An 8,277-nucleotide genomic window follows, 5' to 3' on the forward strand; every position below is an offset into this window, starting at 1 on the left:
GCCCCCGCCCCGCCCCCGCCCCGGGCGGCCGGCTACCGGGCGGCGGCCGGCGACTAGCCCAGTGTCCCAGGATCCCGGAGCCGCGGAGACTCCTCGGCCTTCCTCCTTGCCTCCTGGCTTCTCCTCGGCCGCGTCCCCGCCACCTAAGTCTCTCGGGCTCCCGCCCTGCGCTCGCCACCGCAGCCAACGGCAGCAGCTGCGGCAGCAACTGGAGCGGGCGCGGGCTCTCGCCGCCCCAGGCGGCCGGGAGACAGCTCTACGCGCTGGCTCGCCTGAGCTCGAGGCCGGGCCGGGGATCGGGAGACCCCTGAGTAGCAGGCAGCCCCTAGCGCACCCCGAGGGACCTAGCGCCTTTCTCCTAGGTACAGCCCGCAATGGAGTGCCCTGGGAAACAGAGGACGGGGACCGGGCGGCCAAGACAGGCCGTCATTCCCAAAGGAGCCCCCAATGCGGAGAGGAGGAGTGGCCAGCTGTTGACTGGATTTCATAGACGACCGCCTTCATCAATAAGGAGAATCCTTTTCGAAGAACCAGCGCTTAATTCACTTGACACCACCCCCTCCCCCTTATTAGTAGGTTGCCCTTGCATCATACCTGGTGGGAATGCAGAACCAACCAGGAGGCTGACAGGTGGCCTGTTAATCTGCCAGCAGCAGGTGGTTTTCCCTGCCTTTTCTTTATTAAGGGACAGAAACTCCCCCAAAGAATGACCGAGAGAGGGGGGAGCTGTGGCCTCAGGAGTGGTGCAGGCCCCAGTAGATTATAACAACAACAACAACCAGAAAAACCCAAACCTATTGCTGTCTAATCTATTCAGACCCATAGTGAACGCATAGGACAGGGTAGAACTGCCCCCTAGGGTTTTCAAGACAGGAAACTTTACAGAAACTGAGGCTAAAGGTTTTACAGAAACCTTTAGGTAAGCAGCTGAGTGCTTAACCACTGTGCCGGAAGCATCCAAAGCACGCTGCCCATTTACGGTATTCAGCCTTGAACTCCATCTTGTGAGTAGGGCAGCTGGTGAAGGGGCACTCCAGGCCCCATTCAGGGCCTTTCTCCGTATGGGGTTTGCCTCCCACTAGACAAGATGAGAAGAGTAGAGGCTGGTTAAGCAGCCTCTGCCCCCACCTGTCAAGGAAATGGCCGTCTGACCTTTTCAGAAATGGGGGCCCCTCTGGATGCTGCCCTTCCTCACTCCATCAACTGCACCACAAATTCTTCTTGTGCTAATGAAATGGAAGATGATCAGCTCACTCCTCATTGTCCACAGTGGTTTCCCTACATTTTCCAGCTCATTTGTTTAAACCTAATTAGAATTAACAGGTTCTTCTCAGCCCTTCTTGCATTGAGGGCCCAAATTGAAGTCCATAAAGGGATCAGTGTGTGCTGTTTATGCCTGAATCTCTGCTCCCCACCCCCTTTTGCCTTGGGAGGCAAGGGAGGAGAAGGAGGCAAGGGAGGCAGAGCTGGGTAAGAGGCTGAAGGGGATGCCAGATGCTTCTCTTGCTTTATTGAGAATGTGTTCACTAGATGCAGGATACTCAGTGATTGACAGTGAGTCAAGGGCAAGGTTAAAGAAGAAAGTGGAATGCAGTAAGAGTTTTTGAGTATTGGAACACAAAGCAAATGTTGAAAGGACGCTAAAGATAATATTTTCCATGAACTGTCTGGACTCGGGCATGACCGGCAGCCTTGTCCTCCATGTTCAGCACCCACTCTGATTACATCCGTGACACACCAGTCTTCTTCCATAGACAGGTCCACGTCCTCACCAGCACGGTACCGGAGGAAGGGCGGTAAGAACATTCAAGACATCGAGGCTCCTTTGTTCATGCTTGCTGCCTTTGTGCTCAGCATGTGCTAAGCAAGTTATAAATTTGTCTTAAATCATGTTCAGAGTTTGAAATTTTAAAATAAAACTGCCATAATAGAAGAGGGACAGCAAGACAAAGAAAAAGCAAACAAAAAATAAAAACCAAGACTGTCTTCCCAATAGAATATGTAACCTCTAGAATGAATTCCCTCCCGATAAAACCGAACTCCTTCCTACAAAGCAACCGCTCCACTCTGTCACTGCTAGGCACTCTTTGCAGCTTGGATCTCCCTAAAAGCTCAGGTGACTTTACTAGTTCAGAGTTCACTGGTTGCTGTACCTTTTATCATACAACTGCAGGGTCCCAGCTGTTTCTCCTGTATCAGCACCTTCATCATCATCTCGGCATCCTTCTAAAGGGGGCTGGAAGACCACCCAGACATCATCTCCCTCTGCTCTCTTCATCACCCTGCCTTTGCTGAGTGTGTGAAGCTTTAGCAACTACTGTGCTAGCCAAAACATAGGTTTAGAATTCACCAGATACCCTCACTTTTATAGCCAATATCCTACCAGTCCCCAAATCCCAAATCCCTTACCATTTCCCTTAATGTCCTCCCTGCTAGCTACTGAATGAGAGAGTCCCACCATCCAAGAAACAGATGGAATCAGGCCTCAGCATAGCTCTCTCCAGCTTCTCCCTTATTGTCCATCAACTTCCGTTGTTGGTTCAGAAAGCCTGGCGCTATGCTTCACACTTTGAGATGAAGTTCTGCACAGATATGATGAAACCCAAAACTTGAAACCTAAGATATCTTCTATTCATTAGGTTTCCTCATCTGGAAAATTGCATTTAAGAGCAGGAAACCGCCCTGCCTACCTAAGAGGGCTATTGTAGAGATCAGAAACTAAACATTGTATTAATCTTGGAGAACGGGAGAGAAAGTAAAAGGAATTGTCACCACTGCTACCGTCAGCATCAGCCATTCAGGACCTGAGAGGAGACCATAGACCCCACTGTCCAGCTTCTCCTCCGCCCTGACAGTGGCTGCCAACCTCCTCAGGAAGTTCCAGGTGTGCAAAGCAATGCCACAGCTGAAGACATTAAAAAAGCATATCAAAAGTTGGCACTGAAGTGGCATCCTGATAAAAAATCCTGAGAATATGGAGGAAGCCAAAAAGAAATTCAAACAAGTAGCTGAAATATATGAATTGCAATCATATGCTAAAAAACATGATATTTTAACAAATATGGCCAAGACGGATTAATTTTGTAGGTGGAAATCCTTCTGGCAGTTATTTGAGTTTGGCTTCACATTCCCTAACCCAGGTGATGTTTTCAGGGAATTTTTTGGTGGAAGGCACCCATTTTCATTTGATTTATTTGGGGACCCATTTGATGATGTTTTGGGAATCATAGAGGCCCTCCTGGAAGCCAAAGGAAGCCACGACCTAGGGCCCTTTTTCTCTGCTTTCAGTGGGTTTCCATCTTTTGGAGATGGATTTTCGACTTTTGATACAGGATTCACTTCACTGTGCTCATTGGGCATGGGGGACTTACTTCCTTATCTTCCACATTAAATGGTGGTTGTGGCATGGGCAACTTCAAATCTGTATCAACTTCTACTAAAATAACTAATGGCAAAAAAGCCACAAGGAAGAGAATTTTGGAGCATGGTCAAGAAATAGAAGATGGCCAGTGAACGTCCTTAATAGAGCAGTTGGGACCCTTGATAATAAGTAATTCAATGTGCGCATTTAACAGAATTATTAAACTACTACAGTCACCATTTCAGGATAAAAAGTAATTTTTTAAAGATTTCAAACAAACGCTGCATTCAGTATAACTGTATCTAATCTGAAGTATTTATAAGCAGCTCACCGGAGCACCTCTTTTGAATTTATTGTTGGGACCACATAATCACAGGTGACTCAGATTCTTCAGTACAGTCAGGAGAAAATTGTATACTAACACCAGCATGGATCATGCTTTGCTTCCCTTTTGTTTGAAATGTGACCCAAGGAGTTTTGATCTGCTGTGAAGTTAAGATTCCCGGGATAAATCTCCAACAAAAATCATTTATTTATTCAACAAAAATTAATTTTGTTTTTTCCTAATAGCATTTATCTCAGATGTATTATGTCATTGGCGTCAATCTCCTGTAGTTGTGCTATGTTTTTCAGTATATGAACCCCAGGATTCATGAACCTATAGGGAAAGCAAATAGAATAAAAGTTTCACTGGAATGGGGGGGAATTTACAGTGGTGGGGATGGAGGGAGGGGTGTCTAAAAGGGAAACAATGTCAAGGAGTTCAGGAAGGAAAAGAATATTTGGAAACTCATTGTGGTAGCAATTGTACAATACTGCTTGGCGCGATTGAACTATGGAATGGTATGATATATGTATTAATTCCCAATTAAAAATAAGTTTTTAAATAATCATTTCTTCTCGTTGCAGTATTAAGTGTTGACAGATATTAATACTCTAATGGAAATATATTTCTAGTTTGACACAACTTGAGTACATTTTCTGGTGTGTGAATACTGGCACCATAGCAAGTTTAGAAAATGGTTTAAATAAGTACTATTAAGCATAAGTTTAAAAGTTGATTAATAAATAATAATAAAAGTAAAATGAATCTTTGTCATTTTCTTAAAAATAATTAATTCTAATATGTTTGGTGCATTCTTACATGAATAGGAATTCTAAAAGAAAAAAAAGTATAAATCTTGGTTTCAATTACTGTGACCCCACCCCCTCAAAAAAGTGAAACTCAGACCAGATCTTCAGATCCCCAAGATCATTGTGTACATGCATGCACATATCACACCTGGCTAGTTATGAGAGGAAGAATTGTTCTCTGTTCCCCTTTGTTATTCTGTGCCCCAACAAGGTCCCTCAGCTGGCATGAGAACTGAAGGAAAGTAATTTATTTGTTCCTGCTCTCTGCTGTAGCCTTTATGAGCCCTGGGGGCAATACCGTCAGCCCTACTGTGGACAGAAGTTTATACTGAGTAGTGCTCCCTGAAGGTCCCGTGGTGTCTGACCCTCTAACACTCAAACCCACTCATTACCTTCCTTTAAATCAACTCTGAAATGTATTTATGAGAGGGTACCAAAAAAAATCCCAGCAATTGCACTGGGCAGAGTGGAGTTTTTGAAGTATGCCTTTTTCCCCACTAGGCAAGCATTAAGCAGCTCACTCTGAGGTAGTGCACCCAGAGGCATCTTCTGGGAAGGTTCTCTCTGGTCACAGCGAATTGTTTTGTAAAAGCAGTTTCACGCAAACCTCATTGTTTTGTGATAGCTGCTTTAAGAGAACAGCGTGTGACTGTGAAGTTTTGTTTCCTGCTCAAGAAAACTCTCACAGAAACTGTTGTGATGTGGAACACAGCTTACTAGAACAGCACTATGGGAAAAACTCAAGCGTAAGAGTGGTTTTCTCATTTCAAAAATGGTGAAATATCGATTGATGACAAACCTCATTCTGGACGTAGGTCAACTTCCTGAACAGACGAAAATGTCAACTTGTAGTGTGGATTTGGAGTTTGTTCCACCAGATCAGACAGTTAATCAAGCTTTCTATTTAGAGGTTCTGAAAAGAAAGCATAACAGTGTGCAACAAAAAAGGCCTGATTTTGGCAGGTGAGGGACTGGTTTTGCTACCACGACAATGTACCTGCTCATCTCAGTGCACCAGTTTTTGGCAAAAACCAGCATGCTTCTCTTGCCCAACACACCTTACTCACCTGACCTCCCTCCATGTTACCTCTTTTTCTCTTCGCGAATGAAGAGGGACATGAAAGGACAGTGATTTGACTACATAAAAGAGGTGAAGAAAACAATGAGGGAGATACTGTCAGCCATTTAAACAGATGAGTTTTGAAAATGTTTCCAAGAATGGAATCGCAAACCATAGTGCAGGGGGAGGGTGGCAAGAGGAGGGGAAAGAAACCATGGGGGAGGGCGAAAGCAGTGGGTATAAAATATGAAAATAATTTATCATTTAACAAAGGGGCCACAAGAGTGAGGGGGGAGGAGAGAGGGGGGAAAAGAGGGGCTTTTACCAAGGGCTCAGTAGAAAGTAAATGTTTAGAAAATAATGATGACAGCATATGTACAAATATACTTGATACAATTGATGTTTGGATTGTTATAAGAGCTGAAAGAGCCCCCAATAAAATGATTTTTTTAAAAAGAATGTAATCACAGATTTCACAAATGCATTAAGTGTATTAGAGGCTACTTTGAAGGTGATAAAGTTGTTTTGTTTAAAAAATTTAAACACATAGTTTGAAAAAATAATCCGTTTTTTGGGGGGTGTACCCCCTCGTAGTTGTGTGCCTTGGAATTGCAGGTAATTGTGCAAGAACCAACAGCCTTAACAAAATTCAAAAACGTCAAATTAGTCATAAAAACAATATGCGCCTCTTATTTATTTCTAAAGCCATTCACATAAGGTTTGGTTCCCAGAGACAAACGCAGTTTCTTTAGTATGTCTAAAGCAGACCAGACATTTCAAATTACTAAAGTGGCCTAAATAATCCTAAATGATTTAAAATAAAGCACAAAAGCCTACAAATTTTTAAAAGTTGAGTGACTAAAGTGAATAAGAAAGGCTGTTTACTTAATGTTTGCCCGGTATCATAGTTACTGTACACTGAATTCTTTTTCTTTTCTTTTTTTCCACCATGACTAGCTACAGTTCCACAAGATTGACATCAATGGTTTTTGCTGTGGCGATGGTGACCTCTCCAAGTGGTCTATTGCCCTCTGGTGGCTATTATTGGCAGGTGATATTATTTTGTGAAAGTTCAAAAACGGGGCTGAGTAAAGCAATCCTGAAATTTTAGATGAGAACATTTCAAAGTGTTCATTTCTGCTATTAAAAAAATGGACCACAATAATATTAATCATCCAAGTGCCAGTCCTACCAACCTATTAATATTAAGACAAAGGTGGTTAACAGAGCTCATAATGTTACCGTGACTTGATGTCAGATTTTTATTTTTCAAAGTTTACACAGCCTACTAGGTTTTCACTTAATAATTTCTATACAAATTGTCTAATGACATTGTTTACATTTTATTCAATTCCTTAAAAGGCATAAAATTTTTAAAAGAAAAAATTGAAACTAAAAGGAAAAAATAAATGAGATATTAATTTTTAACCTGACTATATTTTCAATAATTCACTTTCTTTTTTAATTTAAATCATTTTATTGGGGGCTCTTATCACAATCCACATATACATCCATTGCATCAAGCACATTTGTACATTTGTTGCCATCATTATCAAAACATTTGCCTGCCACTTGGGCCCTTGGAATCAGCTGCTCATTTTTTCCCTTCCCTCCCTGCTCCCCCCCTCCCTCATGAACCCTTGATAATTTATGAATTATTATTATTTTATCATATCTTACACTGCCCAGCGTTTCCCTTCACCCACTTTACTGTTGTCCATTCCCCAGGGAGGAGGTTATATGGAGATTCTTGTAATCGGTTCCTCCTTTCTACCCAACCTTCCCTCCACCCTCCCGGTATTGCCACTCTCACCCCTGATCCTGAAGGGATCATCTGTCCTGGATTCCCTGTGTTTCCATTTCCTATCTGCACCTCTGGTCTAGCCAGGTTTGTAAGGTAGAATTGGGATCATGATACTGCGGGGAGGGGGGAGGAAGCATTTAAGAACTAGAGGATAGTTGTGTGTTTCATCGATGCTACACTGCACACTGGGTGACTCATCTCCTCCCCGCTAACCCTCTGTAAAGGGATGTCCAGTTGCCTACAAATGGGCCTTGGGTCCCCACCCCGCACTCCCCCTCATTCATGATGAAATAATTTTTTTGTTCTGATGATGCCTGATACCTGATCCCTTCACCACCTCGTGATCACATGGCCAGTGTGTTTCTTCCATGTGGGCTTTGTGGCTTCTGGGCTAGATGGTCACTTTTTTATCTTCAAGCCTTGAAGACCCCAGATGCTATATATTTTGATAGCTGAGCACCATCTGCTTTCTTCATCACATTTGCTTATGCACCCATTTGTCTTTAGCGATCGTGTTGGGAAGGTGGGTATCATGGAATGTCCATTTAGTCTAACAAAGTGTTCTTGTATTAAGGGAATACTTGAGTGGAGGCCCAATATCCATCTGCTGCCTTAATACTAAACCTATAAATATATGCACATGATCTATTTCTCCATCATCATGTATAAATATATTCACATATGTACATGCCTGTATTTAGGCCTCAATAAATGCCCTTTGCCTCCTACTTCTTTCTTCTATTTCCTTTTACTATCCTCTTGTCCCATTATCATGCTCAGCCTTCATTTGGGTTTCAGTAATTCCTCCTGGTTACATTGCTCTTGATCAATCCCTACCAGGCCTCCAACCCCCTCCTTGACAATGGTTTTGAATCATCACTCCTTTTTCCCTTGTCCCTGGGTTGGTTAACACCACTA

The 8,277-nt window shown here is 43.1% G+C and overlaps 1 pseudogene; it reads left to right on the forward strand.

The window, feature by feature from the left end:
- Nucleotides 1-1,701: 1,701 nt before the first annotated feature.
- Nucleotides 1,702-4,019, forward strand: LOC101646876 (annotated as a pseudogene).
- The last annotated feature ends 4,258 nt before the right edge of the window (nucleotides 4,020-8,277 follow it).

The sequence above is a fragment of the Echinops telfairi genome, unplaced genomic scaffold (genome assembly GCF_000313985.2).
Source record: "Echinops telfairi isolate 266 unplaced genomic scaffold, ASM31398v2 ScPeMD7_70;HRSCAF=299, whole genome shotgun sequence".
In the NCBI taxonomy this organism is placed as follows: Eukaryota; Metazoa; Chordata; class Mammalia; order Afrosoricida; family Tenrecidae; genus Echinops; species Echinops telfairi.